We start from the raw sequence: 14,079 nt of genomic DNA on the forward strand, positions 1-14,079 counted from the left end.
TCTGCCAGGGAGCTCAATATGAGGTTTTATAGTTGCAGCACATGGAATATAGAGGAGCCTGGATATGCCATCCCAGGCAAACCAGAAATAGAATATGTTAGACTGGCCATGAGATGAGGTTGGACTTGGCTGATAAAACTGTAGTGGTACTTTTAACTGCATGGGAGAAAGCAGGTGAAGTGACCTTATGGTTTTTGTCTGTCTTCGGAGGCTTAGTATGCCCAAAGGTAGTCATTCAGCAATAAGATAGGAACTTTGTAGAGTTTCATCTCGTAAAAGTCTTGGATCATTTGTCTTATAGTGTCTAGAATTCACTTAAAGAATAGCAAGCACTAGTTTCCTGACAAAAGCTAACTTCCTGAGAGCTCAGAGAATCAGAATGTTGATGATTGGGAAGGTTATCTTTTTTGACCTTCTTAATTTCTTTTTTATGGAAAGGATAAGCCCCTCTTCTCCCCTTGGCAGAAAGAGCATTGACATTTAAATGGTAATTGTGGTATTTAAGTGCTTAGTATATTCCAAGCAGTGTACTAAGCCCTGGGGCAGATACAAGATAACCAGGTCCCACATAGGACTCATATTCTAAATAGGGAGAACAGGTCCTCCCTCCCATTTTGCAGGTGGGGGAACTGAGGCACAATGACTTGCCCAAGGTCACACAGCAGACAAGTGGCGGAGCTGGGATTAAAACCCAGGTTCTTCTGATTCCCAGGCCTGTGTTCTATCCAATAGGCCATGCTGCTTTGCTGTGGTTATTGCCCTTGTGTTTTCCTTACTGTTAGTGACTCAGGGACATGTACATCTTAAAGCTTGTCACACAAAGATATAAAGGATTAAATTCCACTTATAGATCATTGAGCAAAAGAAGAAAGCTTCTGAAAAGGCTTTATCAGAGTACCTTTTATTAGAGTCCTCAAAGATAAAGGAGATCCATAGGGCTTTGTGGGGAGGTTGGAGAGATTATGATAGCTAAACAGCTGTTCTTTCTGAAGTGCTTAGTACAGCTCTTTGTATCCAGTAAGCATTCAATAATTGACGGATTGGACTTCTCTGATATCAGGTAAAGAAAGCCATCACCATTCAAAATTCTGATTCACATGCGCTGTTAGGTTGACAGGCAGTTAGCAAAGCACAGGTTTGAAAAGGATTTGGATAAATCCAAGAATGGGCTACTGGTCAGATAGCCACAGATGGTCCTCTGTATCCCAGGCCCCCAGAAGTCCTTCTGATGTAGGATGATGACAATTTCCATTTTCTAGAAGTCTGTCCAAAATAAGAGCATTTATCTGTGGGGGTTCTTGACCGCTCCTTCTGCTCGCTCCACGGCCCTTTGCATTCTCCTCCCAGGTTCTCGTGAACACAGGTACCATTCAACCTCTGGAACTTAGTGGCAGGAGCTCGGTAAATCAAGTTTCTGGATATAAAAACCTCCCACCTCCCCCTCCTCCAGCCCACATCCTCCAACACCAATGCCCTATCCGAATGCTGTTTTGCAGTACTTACGATTGACTGACTGACCACCGAGGGTACTAGAAGAAAAAGTTAGAATATTCAATAAGGTTATAGAAAGGTTTCCTGGGCAATAGAAGGATATGTGAAAAGTTAGAGAGGTATAGAAAGGACATCCATCCTTGTGGTTGAAGAGCTGTAAACTGAATATAAATCATAGTATTCCCCAGGGCATCCTTTGATATTATCGGAGATGGTACAGCCCACTGGATAACTACTGATTTGGTCCTGTAGGCAATTTCTTGTTTGGTGGTAGTGTTCTTTCTGCCCAGTTGAACACTTTCGTACTGTAAATAAATCTCAACTCCTCTTGTTTGGTCGTCTATAGAAATTAAAGTAGAAAACAAGACATTTATTTCACTATTTCTAGATCAAATAGGGATATGCAGAAACCAGTGATCAAATGCTTAGAAAAATGCCCTCCACTTTTAATTTTCTTTTTGGAGGAGAGGTTTAATGTGGGAAGAGGGAGATTGGGTTTATGGACTCTCAGCAAAATGACCTGGGCAGGGGCAGGGTGGACTGCACCCTTGCCTATCTTTGAATGAATGAATGAAGAAAACTTTAATCGTATTTATTGAGGACTTCGTGCAGTACACTTTACTGAGCACTTGAGAGAGTACAAAAAACAATAAACAGACCTGTTCCCTGCCCACAATGAGTCTAGAAGGGTTGATACCAACACCTTTGGGCGATGCAGGATGTGTGTGCTGGAGTCCTTTTTGCTGATAGGGGGTTGCATGTTCCAGCAGCCTTCAAGATAAACTTTGCATCAGAGATGCACCACGTAATAGAATTGGTCCACCCCCTTCCGCAAAATAACCTCAGGCCTGATCAGGTATTGGGTCCAGTGTAGATTGTACCCAGCTCTGTCTCAATCAGGTCGGGCTTCCTATTTTTGACCCTTGTAGAATTCCCAAACTGTAAACTCATTATTGGCAATCTGCTTAGTGTTATATTGCAATAATAATAATTCTGCTATTTGTTAAGCACTTACTCTGTGCCAGGTGCTGTACTAAGCACTCAACTCTCCCATTTAAGTAATAATAATAATATTTGTTAAGCACTTCCTATGTGCCAGGCACTGTTCCAAGCACTGGGGTAGATACAAGATAATCGAGTTGGACACAGTCCCTGTCCCACATGGGACTCACAGTCTTAATCCCCATTTTACAGATGAGGGTGCTGAGGCACAGAGAAGTGAAGTGATTTGCCCAAGGTCACACAGCAGACAAGTGGCAGAGCCAGGATTACACTCCCAGGCCTGTGCTCTATCCACTAGACCATACTACTTCTCTACTCTGTGCGCTCCCAAATGCTTAGTATGGTGCTCGACATACAATAAGGCTCAGTGTGAGTGAATGAGTGAATCCTAATTTGGAAGGGGAGGGAAGGGAGGGAACAGGATAAGGAGATGATGCGCAGCAAAGTTCTGTGACCCCGTTGGGATGGGTTGGTGCTCAGGCTCAAGCCTCTTATAATTAAAAGGCCCTTAGGGCTGCCTGGGGGTGTGGCCAGCTGGCTCCCACATAGGGACGGGGGTGGAGTAAGTTGTACATTGCCCAGCTTGAGTGTGGGAGCTGAACCTGTACAAGGTTCAGTGCTCCTGTTTGGCTTCGCTGAGTTTAGTTCTGGAAACCAGGTACTAGGCTGCCTGAGCCCCCTCTGAAACATCTCTGTCTGACGGGTCTCATCTGATGGGTCCCCTTCCGGAAGGGATCCGCCTCCCTCAAGGAGCAGATGCTTGGGTGGATGAACGGATAGGGTCGTGACCGGGCCAGGTAAGACCTTTCTGAAGCGTGGTTCTGCAGGCCTCTTGGGATTCAAACTCGGCATTCACGAGTGTGGGAATTTCACCAAATTAAACGTTGGTGGTAGAGTCTGGCGAGGGTGGGTGAGAGAGAGGAATAGCCTGGCTGCTCAAGCATATTACGCGATCCATGTGATTTAAAGTGATTGAAGGATTAAGCTACTAAAAATACTTTCCAGCAGGAATGTTCTAGCTCTCAAAAGGAACCTCATCCTGCTACCTCTCACGCGAGCGCTGTTTCTCACCGGCAGAACCGTGGCGAGTGCTAATGATAAGTTAGAAGAAATTTCTCACTTCTGGCTTGAGGGGGTTGAGGGCAGAGGGTCAAGAGCTATAGGTCATCAGCATCTGTGTGCGGGAGCGAGGCATTCTGAGCAGGGGCCACTTTACAAGCCAACCCGGTGCTTGCTTAGTAACTGGGAAGTGCAAGGGTTAACGGTTAAGCGGCGATACAGGCCTCCAATATTGATTTAACAAACAAAAACAAAATGAAAGTAAGATTATGGTGGATGACTTTGGACCCTTCCCAATAAAACCCGTCTGGTTCAGTGTTAATAATAATAGTAATGGAAGATAGATGCTTATGTGCCAGGCATGGTTCTGAGCACTAGGATGTGATCAGATCACAGTCCCTGGCCCACAAGGGACTCACGGTCCAAGGGGGAGGGAGACTGGGTATTTAAATTCCCCATTTTACAGATGAAGAAACTGAGGTGGAGAGAAGTTGTGACTTTGCCCAACAGACAAGTGGCAGAGCAGGGATTAGAACCCAGGTCTCCTGACTCCCAGTTCTGGGTTCTTTCCACCAGGCTGTGCTGCTTGCCTTTTCAGCAGGCTTTTGACAGCCAGCATCAGCTGCAAGAGATGGGATCAGTGTCACAGCACCAAGGAGTATCTCTTTTCTGCCAAGTCTGTTTTACCAGAACAGTGCAGGTGGACTGCCCGAACAGTTGCAAAGCCATCCATTTTACTGAGGCGCTTGCATGACTCTAACCTAGTGCTTAAATAGAATACTTCCTCTCTTTCTGCATCAGCAAGATGAGAAGTGACCTAGTATTTAGAACCCAGGCCTGGGAGTGAGAAGGACTTGGGTTTTAATCCCGGCTTCGCCATTTGTCTGCTGTGTGAACTTGGGTGAATTACGTTCCTTCTCTGTGCCTCAGTTTCCTCATCTGTAAAATGGGGATTAAGACTGCGAGCCCTTGTGGGACAGGGACTCTGGCCACGCTGATTAGCTTGTGTCTGCCACAGTGCTTAGTGACTGACATAGTAAGTGTTTAATAAATACCACAGTTGTTGTTATTGTTATGATGGGAACACAGTCTAGACTCTCCCTGGGTGGTCCGGGAGACTTACAGAATTGTTGAGGGAAGTCCCAGTCCTCAACACACAAAGGTGAATATTTTACTCACAGAACACCGGCCTGGTAGTCAAAAGAACTCGGACACTAATCCTGGCTCTGGCACTTATTTGCTGTGTGACCTTGGGCCAGTCACTTCACTTCTCTCTACCTCAGTTCCCTCATCTGTCAAATAGGAATTAAGATTGTGAGCCCTATGTGGGACAGGGATTGTGACCAACCTGATTAGCTTGCATCTCTCCCAGCACTTAGTACAGTGCCTAGCATATAGTAAGAGCTTTAAAAAACAAAACTGAGCCAGAGCCAGTTCAGTGCTGGGCCTGGGGTGACTGACACCCCCTACACCTCCAACAGCCCTGCTGCGGGGTCTAGACCGGCACCAGAGACTGCTCCAGCACTGGTCTGACCAGTGTTCCCTGCATCAGTGGGAGGAGGAGGAGGGATGGTCTATGGAGCTAGTGGGCAGTGCTTCCCTGGGGCTGAGGAGGTCTGGCACTGCGCTGTAGTCTTTATCTGGATTTACATAGCAAACATTCCTAGGCCCCGGAAAAACACTGCCTGCGGGTTGTGGGCTGTCCCCACAAACTGGGACCTAGAATAATCACCTGATTTTTCTCCCCCATTCTTCCCCTGAGTCCTTCACTTGCCTCTCTGTCCCATCCTCTCCTCCATCCGCTCCTCTGGCTCTACCAAAACCCCAGGTGATGGGTGAATTTTTAGAAATCAGAATAGTTTCATCATCACCTTGTATATACACAGTACTGTCCTAGACAGCTGGCTAGTTAAAGGAAGATGATGGCCTCACTCTGAGTTTACAATCTGAGGCAACCAAAAAAAAAATAAAGAAAAGTCGATGGGCATGGAAATGCCAGGCACAGAAACATCCATTCCTTATAGACCTAAATAAGAACCGACATCCCCCCCCTCCTGGCAGTCGGCTCATTATGGGTCGGGAATATGTCTGCTATTCTATTGTATTGTGCTCTCTCAAGTGCTTAGTATAATGCATGGATATAATAAGGGCTCAATAAATACCACTGATTGGTTTAACCCTGGGCATAGTTATTCCAGCTACATTAACTTCGGAGGGCTTTACTGAAGAGATTTCTCAGTAGAGCATTGAAGGAAAGAAGTGATGTGATTTGGTCAAAACGCTGAGGGGAAATAGTACTTTTGGGAGCTTGGGTCTGGGGAAATTGTAGGGGGGTAAGGCAAACACATTTCCTTAGCTGGAGTGAAGAGAGTAATTCAGGGCAGAGAGGTTTGGAGGAGGGCCTGAAGGAGCTTGCATTTAATCTGAGCAGGAACAGGGAGTCTCTAGGATTTCAAGACAGGTGACCAGATCAGATCTCCAGAGGAAGATAATCCTTGTTGTTGCTTTACAGGATTGGACAGGAAGAGGCTAGAGGCAGTAGCAGCCAACGAGGAGCTTGTTGAAGTAATACCACACATCAGCCCTTGATCACTTCATTCTAGGGCAGAGGTGGTAAAGGAGAGGGTGAAGTGGATCTGGAAAATATTATTGAGAAAGGATCATCCGGACTTAGTGATCAATTGTACCATATGGGAAACAAACAGGGTTGCATTAAGAAAAGTCAGGGCCCTGGGCTGAACCGGCTAGTGGGGCTCCCCTCACGTGACTCTCAATCATTCATTTGTATGTGTAGAGCACTAACCGTGTATAATAATACTCTGGGCATGTCACTCCCCTCCTTAAAAACCTCCAGTGGTTGCCTATCAACCTCCGCATGAAACAAAAACTCCTCATTCTTGGCTTCAAGGCTCTCCATCACCTTGCCCCCTCCTACCTCACCTCCTTTTTCTCTTTCTACGGCCCACCCCGCATGCTCTGCTCCTCTGCGGCCCACCTCCTCACTGTCCCCCATTCATGCCTATCCCACCTTTGACCTCTGGCCCACGTCCTACCGCTGTCCTGGAATGCCCTCTCTCCTCACTTCCCCAAACTAACTCTCTTCCCCTCTTCAGAGCCCTACTGAGGGCTCACCTCCTCCAAGAGGCCTTCCCAGACTGAGCTACCCCTTTTCCCTCTGCTCCCTCAGCTCCCCCTCCGCCCTCTGCTCCTACTCTTTCCCCCCTTCATCGCCCCTCAGCTGAGCCCCTTTTCCCTCTGCTCCTCCCCCTCCTTCCCCTCCCCTCAGCACTGTGCTCATTTGTATATATATTTTTATTGCCCTGTTTATTTTGCTAATGAGGTGTACATCCTCTTGATTCTATTTATCATGATTATGTTGTCTTGTTTTTGTCTGTCTCCCCCGATTAGACTGTGAGCCCGTCATTGGGCAGGGATTGTCTCTATCTGTTGCCGAATTGCACATTCCAAGCACTTAGTACAGTGTTCTGCACATAGTAAGAGCTCAGTAAATGCTATTGAATGAATGAATAATTATGGTACTTGTTAAGTGCTGACTATGTGCTCAGCACTGGGGTAGATACAGATACAGTCATTCAGGTTAGGCACAGTCCCTGTCCCACATGGAGCTCTCATTCTCAATCCTCATTGTATAGATGAGGTCACTGAGGCCCAGAGAAGTGAAGTGCCTTTCTCGAGGTCACACAGCAGATATGACCTTCTGACTCTCAGGTCTGTGCTCTATCCACATTGTATTCAGTCGTTGGGAGAGTACAGTGTGGCCTAATGGATAGAACACAGGCCTGGGAGTCACAAGGACCTGGGTTCTAATCCTTACTCTGCCACTTGTCTGCTGTGTGACCTTGGGCAAGTCACTTGACTTTTCTGTGCCTCAGTCACCTCATTTGTAAAATAGGAATTAACACTGTAAGCCGCATGTCGGACGGGGACTGTGTCCAACCTGATTAACTGGTATCTACCCCAGTGCTGAGTATAGTGCCTGGCACATAGTAAGAGCTTAATAAGTACCATTAAATATACACAGATTTGGCTATATAAAAATTTATACCTAAATCTATCTATAGATGTTTAATGAGTATATGTGTATATATTTCAGAATTGGTAGACATATTCCCTGCCCACTAGAAGATTCCAGTCTCGATCCTCAATGACATCAAACCGGGCCATGAGCCAGAGTGGTGACAGAGGTGCGGAGCCTCAGCTTGTCTTGGGGTGGTGAAGGAGTCAGAAGGACATGCCTCTCCTGGCTCAGTGGAAAGAGCACGGGCTTTGGAGTCAGGGCTCATGAGTTCGAATCCCAGCTCTGCCACTTGTCGGCTGTGTGACTGTGGGCAAGTCACTTAACTTCTCTGTGCCTCAGTTCCCTCATCTGTAAAATGGGGATTAAGATTGTGAGCCCCACGTGGGACAACCTGATTCCCCTATGTCTACCCCAGCGCTTAGAACAGTGCTCGGCACATAGTAAGCGCTTAACAAATACCAACATTATTATTATTATTATTCCTCCAGTGGCTTGCTCTTCCAAAAGCGGCTGCCTGGCAGGAAATAGGTGAGGAAGAGGGGTAGTAGGCATTTCCTCCCCTTCCCCCGACCCCCACCTACCCCCCAATGACTTCCTGCAGGGGCAAGTCACCCCATGTGTAAACATAAGTGGGCCCCTCCCAAGTGTCACCTCTACATGGCTTAAATGTCTGACACACTTTTCCCCTTTCTATTCATTATCAGTTTACTGGCCTCCCAACCTAGAGTCGGGAGGTTCCTCAGCCTGAGGGTGGGAGGGTAGTGAGAAGGACCTATTTGTGTTCATCACTACCTACTAGGGCGGGCTGGCTGAGGTGGGTGATTTGTAAAGGAATGGCTGGGGACCCATAGGGCTCCTCCCTCATACTGCCCCATTCCCTTCATTTAATAGGGCAATGTCCTTTTTAAGATCCAGACACAACAGTCATAATAACTCCTTAGGTCGAGAGGGAGCACAGGGCAGGCTGAGTCTCTTGTAAAGTTGAAGCCCTGGGTATTAGTCCAGCCCTAGAGGCAGAGACATGAGTCAAAGATCCAAGATGAGTAAACTCCTTGTAGGCAGGGAATGTGTCTCCCAACTCCATTGTTTTGCACTCTCCCAAGCACTTAAAACTGTGCTCTGAACATAGAAAGCCCTCAATAAATAATGCCTGTGTATTACCTGGGGTAGGAGGATAAGAATGGGAAATTAAGAGGGCAGAAAGATAATTTTCTTAATGGTATTTGTGCTTACTAAGTGTCAAACACTGTTCTAAGGGCTGGGGTAGATGCAAGTTAATCAAGTAGTCCCTACCCCACATAGGGCTCCCAATCCAAGTAGGACAGAGAACTGGTAACTGAATCCCCATTTTGAAGTTGAGGAAACTGGCACAGAAAAGGTAAGTGACTTGCTAAAAGTCACATAAGCAGTCATGTGGCGGAGGCAGGATTAGAACCCACGTCCTCTGATGTCCAGGCTTTTCCCACTAGGCCATGCTGTTTCCCTGTGTTAAGTTCAAGGTAGCAGAACTTAATCCATGGGGCTATAAATAAATCTAAACTTGGAGAGATGAAGGTCCAGGACTGGAGATGCAGGTTTTTGCGGGGAGTCTTCCATCTAGAGGTGGTAGTTGAAACCATGTAAGCAGGAGCGTAAGTCTTAAATAAAAACAGAGGTTCAGAACTAAGCCTTGAAGGATACCTATCATTAAAGCTTGGGAGGAGGAGGAGGAGCTGCTAGCAGAGGAAGTGAACTGGGACCTGAAAACAATTTGAATCAATCAACCAGTAGTATTTACTGAGTGCTTACTGGGTGCAGAGCACTGTATTAAGCACTTGTGAGTGTACAGTGTAACAGAGTTGGTAGACATGTTCCCTGCCCACAATATGTTTATTGCCAGAGTGTGAGAGAGCCATTAAAGACATTTTGAAGAGAGAGTGGTAGGCAGAGGAGCAGAGAGGTTCAGGAGGCAGTTTGGGTTTAGCATTAGGTCGTTGGTGATCTTCACCAGCTGTTTTAATGAAGCAGAGAGGGAAAACTCCAAACTGTGATGGATTAGGAAGAGGTGGAAGAAAGCTGAGTGATTGGCACAGTGAGCCCATTCAGGGAGTTCAGACTGAGTGGGGAAGATGGCTGAAGGGGGCGGTGGGGCCATTCAATCAATCATATTTAGTGAGCTTATTCTATGTGCAGAGCACTGTTCTAAGCACTTAGGAGGTACAGTACAACAGGATTAGCAGACAGAATCCTTCCTCATAATGAACCTGCAGTCAAGCATTGCTTTTTTCAGAATCATGGAAGACTCAAACCTATTTAGTTCGAGGGGAGAAGCAGTTGATGCTGGAGGAGAGAAAGTACAGGTGGGCAAATTAGAGGAGCAGGAAGAATGTGGACATGGGAATCAGAGGACCTAGGTTTTAATCCTGGCTTTGCCACGTGCCTTGCTGTGTGTCCTTGGACAAGTCACTTAATGTCTTTGTACTTCAGTTACCCCATCTGTAAAAATGGGGATTTAATAACTATTCTCCCTCCTACTTGGATTGTGAGCCCTATGTGGGACAGGGACTGTGTGACTTAATGATTGTATACCTTCTCCAGTGCTTAGAACAGTCCTGGGCATGTAGTAAGTGCTTAACAAATACTATGGTGGTGGTTATTATTATTAGCCTTTGGGAAGTAATTAGCTTTTCTTCAGAGACAGCAGAGGAGGAGCTGTTGGGATTCTACAGTGCAGGGCAATGGAAACTGGTCCCAGGCTTCTCCACGAAACCGGGCCATGAGGTCTTTAATTTTTAGACGGAAGGAAGATGTTTCAAGAGTTTCAGATTAAAACTGTTATATAGTAGTTTCTAGCAATTCCAGAAAAAAACACATTTATTCTTCTATTAGAGCAGTAGCCACAATGTTGAAGTAGGCTATTAATCATGTACAGTGTGCCAAGTTCTGTGTTATTGTATCTAACAACTTCTAATGGGTCTAACAGTGTCCCTTCTCTGGCCGGAACATTCTCCCTCCTCATATCTGACAGACAGTTACTTTCCCCTCCTTCAAAGGCTTATTGAATGCACAGCTCTTCCAGGAGGGCTTCCCTAAGCCCTCTTTTCTTTTCTTCCACTCCTTTCTGTGTCTTCTGACTTACCTCCTTTATTCATTCCCCCAGCTCGCAGCACTTATGTACATATCTGTAATACATTCGTTTATAATAATGATGGCATTTGTTAAGCACTTACTATGTGTGAAGCACTGTTCTAAGCACTGGGGGGGATACAAGGTGATCAGGTTGTCCCACGTGGGACTCACAGTCTTCATCCCCATTTTAAAGATGAGGTAACTGAGGCACAGAGAAGTTAAGTGACTTGCCCAAAGTCATACAGCTGACAAGCGCTGGAGCTGGGATTAGAACCCATGACCTCTGACTCCCAAGACTCTGAGCCACGCTGCTTCATTATATTAATGTCCATCTACCCCTCTAGACTGTAAGCTTTTTGAGGGCGTGGAATGTGTCGTACTCTCCCAAGTGCTTAGTACAGTGCTCTGCACACAGTAAGCACTCAATAAATACAACTGATTGATTGAAAATAGGATGTAGGTTGACACGATTGCTGGTCCACAGGGAACTCTCTTATATTGTACTCTCCCAAGCGATTAGTACAGTGTACTGCAAGTGGTCAATAAATACTATTGGTTGATTGAGGTCAAAATCTAGAGGGAGAGAAGGTAGACCCAGGTGACAGTAAGAGATCAAATGCAGTAGAACCAGTGACAATCCAGGCCTGAAAATAAGACTATAAGTATACCATGAGAAGCAGCGTGGATGAGTGGATAGAGCATGGTCCTGAGAGTCAGAAGGACCTGGGTTCTAATTCCAGCTCCACCACTTGTCTGCTGGGTAACCTTGGGCAAATCCCTTAACTTCTGTTCCTCAATTACCTCATCTGTAAAATGGGCATTAAGATTTGGAGCTCTATGTGGGACAGGGCCTGTGCCCAACCTGATAAGCTTCTGTCTACTCCAGTGCTTAGTACAGTGCCTACCCAATTCTAAGTGCTTAACAAATACCATAGAAAGATAATTTTCCTGCAAATATTATTGCCCATTTTTTGAAACAAGAACACACCCAGAAAAGCAAGACAATTTGAAAAACAAATTAACAAAGGACTGGTACTGTGAGCTGGAGGAGGATTATACTTACAAGTAGCAGGGGTTCCTCTTTTGGTATCCATTTTTTTTTCCCAAAGTTTAGTTTTTACACAGGAGTCCTGTTATGTTTGTTTGGATGTTGGTAACATTTACAGCTCAGTTTTATTATCATGCACCTGGGCTTCCAGGCTTTAATAAAGGAGTCAGTGTTGTACCTCACAAAATAAATATCCCTGGCTAAACTGGTTGTTTCAGAATTTCAGGATGGATTTGAAGAGGAATATTGAGAGCCTTTTGTGAATTCTGCCCAGTTTTTTCGGCATTTCTTAGGTAAAAGGTAACTCTGTTTCCAAATTCTCGTGTTCTAAGACAGGACAGACCAATCCACGTCAACACAACTGCATAGGATTTTTGTGTTTTAAATAGGAGTGTGGCATGGCTGGGTGGCCAGGAAGGGAACAGCAGGGAAACAAGCCTCCCTCTGTCTTGGGCTCCTGAGAATGTCTTCTCTCCTTGCTCCATGCCTTAGGACCTCAGGACCCTGAGGAAGCAGAGGCTAAGGAGAAAGATGGTCTCTAGACCTGAGGCACCAACTCAATGGAGGTTATCCCCCGACTATGGGCTCAGCACCACATGGGTGAAACTAGCCCACTTGGAGTCAGAAGGGAGCGATTAGGGGGTCACCAAAATGGGGACTCTAAGTCTTGAGCCCAGCCCCAGAATCTTTGTCTTCCTGTTGTCCTCATTGGGCCACCAGGCCAAAGGCCTCCCTTGCCTTTGGCATCCAAGGGGGGAAGGCTGCCCACTGTCTCCACTTGCCCTCGCTGACTGGTGCTGCCACTCAGCAACAGTGCCAGGCAGGGGCAGGTGGGCAGAGCTGGCGCACCACTGCCATCAAAACATGAGCCATGTTGACTCTGGCACAGCCAGTTCACCGTTGGTCTCAAATGGACTGGATACGTGATGAGACAGAGGGAGGAAAAGAACATCTGATGTGTCTGGGAGTCGGGAGGGAGGAATCTGCCACAATGGTGCCAGGGGAGCTTCTGATCTTGAGTCAACAGGACCGATCCATCAGTGTATTTGAGTGCCTACTTTGTGCAGAACACAGTACTGACCTCTTGGGAGAGTACAATCACAATAAAATCACATCTCCTCCAAAGAGCCTTCCCCACTTAAGACCTCATTTCTCTTACACTCTCTCCCTTCTGCGTTGCCCTTGCACTTGGATTTGTACCTTTTATTCACCTATTCCTCAGCACACTTATGCACGTCTGTAATTTATTTTAATTTCTGTGTCCGCCTTAAGCTTCCTGTGGGCAGGGGGAACATGTCCCCCAATATGTTATATTATTCTCTCCCAAGTGCTTAACACAGTGCTTGGCATACAGTAAGCGCTCATAAATATGATTGAATGAATGAATGAAAAAAATGAATGCAATGCTCTGCCCCCAGGAAGTGCTTGCTCCTCATGGGCAGGGAATAAACCTGTTCATTGTTATATTGTACTCTCCCAAGAACTTAATACAGTATTCTGCATACAGTAAGCGCTCAATAAATATGATTGAATGAATGAATGAAATGCTTTCCCCCCAGTAAGCGCTCAGTAAACAATTGTGTGACTTGGGGCAAGACACTTAACTTCTGTGCCTCAGGAACCTCATTTATAAAATGGGAATTGAGACTGTGCGCCCTACGTGGAACAGGGACTGTGTCCAACCCGATTTGCTCATATCCACCCCAGCACTTAGTACAGCGCTTAGTACATAGTAAATGCTTAATAGATGCCAAAATAATCCCTGCCCTAAAAAAACTTACAGTCCAGTGGAGAATTTACAATCCAGCTCAGGGATCCACTCCCAGGAGTGGTCAGGGCTAAGGGATAAAGAACAGATCAGTTCCTCTTCCCCCACCCGCTGTAGGAAGCTGCTTTAAGGAGAGACCAGAGGGAAGATTGGTCTAGAAAGGGCACAGGATGCCAAGCTGGTGGCCCAACCTCAGGGGTGAAATTGGGGCAATCTGTCCACCCCAAGATTTGAGTCAAGGAACTTGTTGCAGGACACGCTAGTCCCAACTGGGGGGCAATGATAACATGGTCATGGTTGGACCTCTCCATGCCTACAATCTCTTCTTTCTTGCAGAAATCCCATTGACTTTGGGGCTTTCATGCATGAAAGGAATTGGGCTGGGGAAGCTAAAAGTCAATTGAAGACAAGAGGATGATGACGAGGGTTAGGCTTTTTCTACTGAAGCATAGGCCAGTAAGGTAAATCCCTTCCTTGGTCTGCCAGCTGTGGGGGTGGGACAGGAGAGAGGAATTAGAGAATATGTGGAAATCCTAAGTGCTTGGTCAGATACAAAGCTGCTTT

At 46.2% G+C, this 14,079-nt stretch overlaps 1 protein-coding gene across 6 annotated transcripts in view; it reads left to right on the top strand.

Moving 5' to 3' along the window:
• The window catches only part of GRAMD2A (GRAM domain containing 2A), a 156,656-nt gene that overhangs the window by 87,569 nt on the left and 55,008 nt on the right, over window positions 1-14,079 (top strand). The window contains exon 1 of one of the 6 annotated variants that reach the window (XM_029065574.2): window positions 3,116-3,290. The exons of the other annotated variants lie outside the window; for them this stretch is intronic. The gene's annotated coding sequence lies outside the window, so the exon portion shown is untranslated. Of the gene's footprint in view, window positions 1-3,115; window positions 3,291-14,079 lie in introns of those variants that run through there. 6 annotated transcript variants of the gene reach the window in all.

The sequence above is a fragment of the Ornithorhynchus anatinus genome, chromosome 5 (assembly GCF_004115215.2).
Source record: "Ornithorhynchus anatinus isolate Pmale09 chromosome 5, mOrnAna1.pri.v4, whole genome shotgun sequence".
Lineage (NCBI taxonomy): Eukaryota > Metazoa > Chordata > Mammalia > Monotremata > Ornithorhynchidae > Ornithorhynchus > Ornithorhynchus anatinus.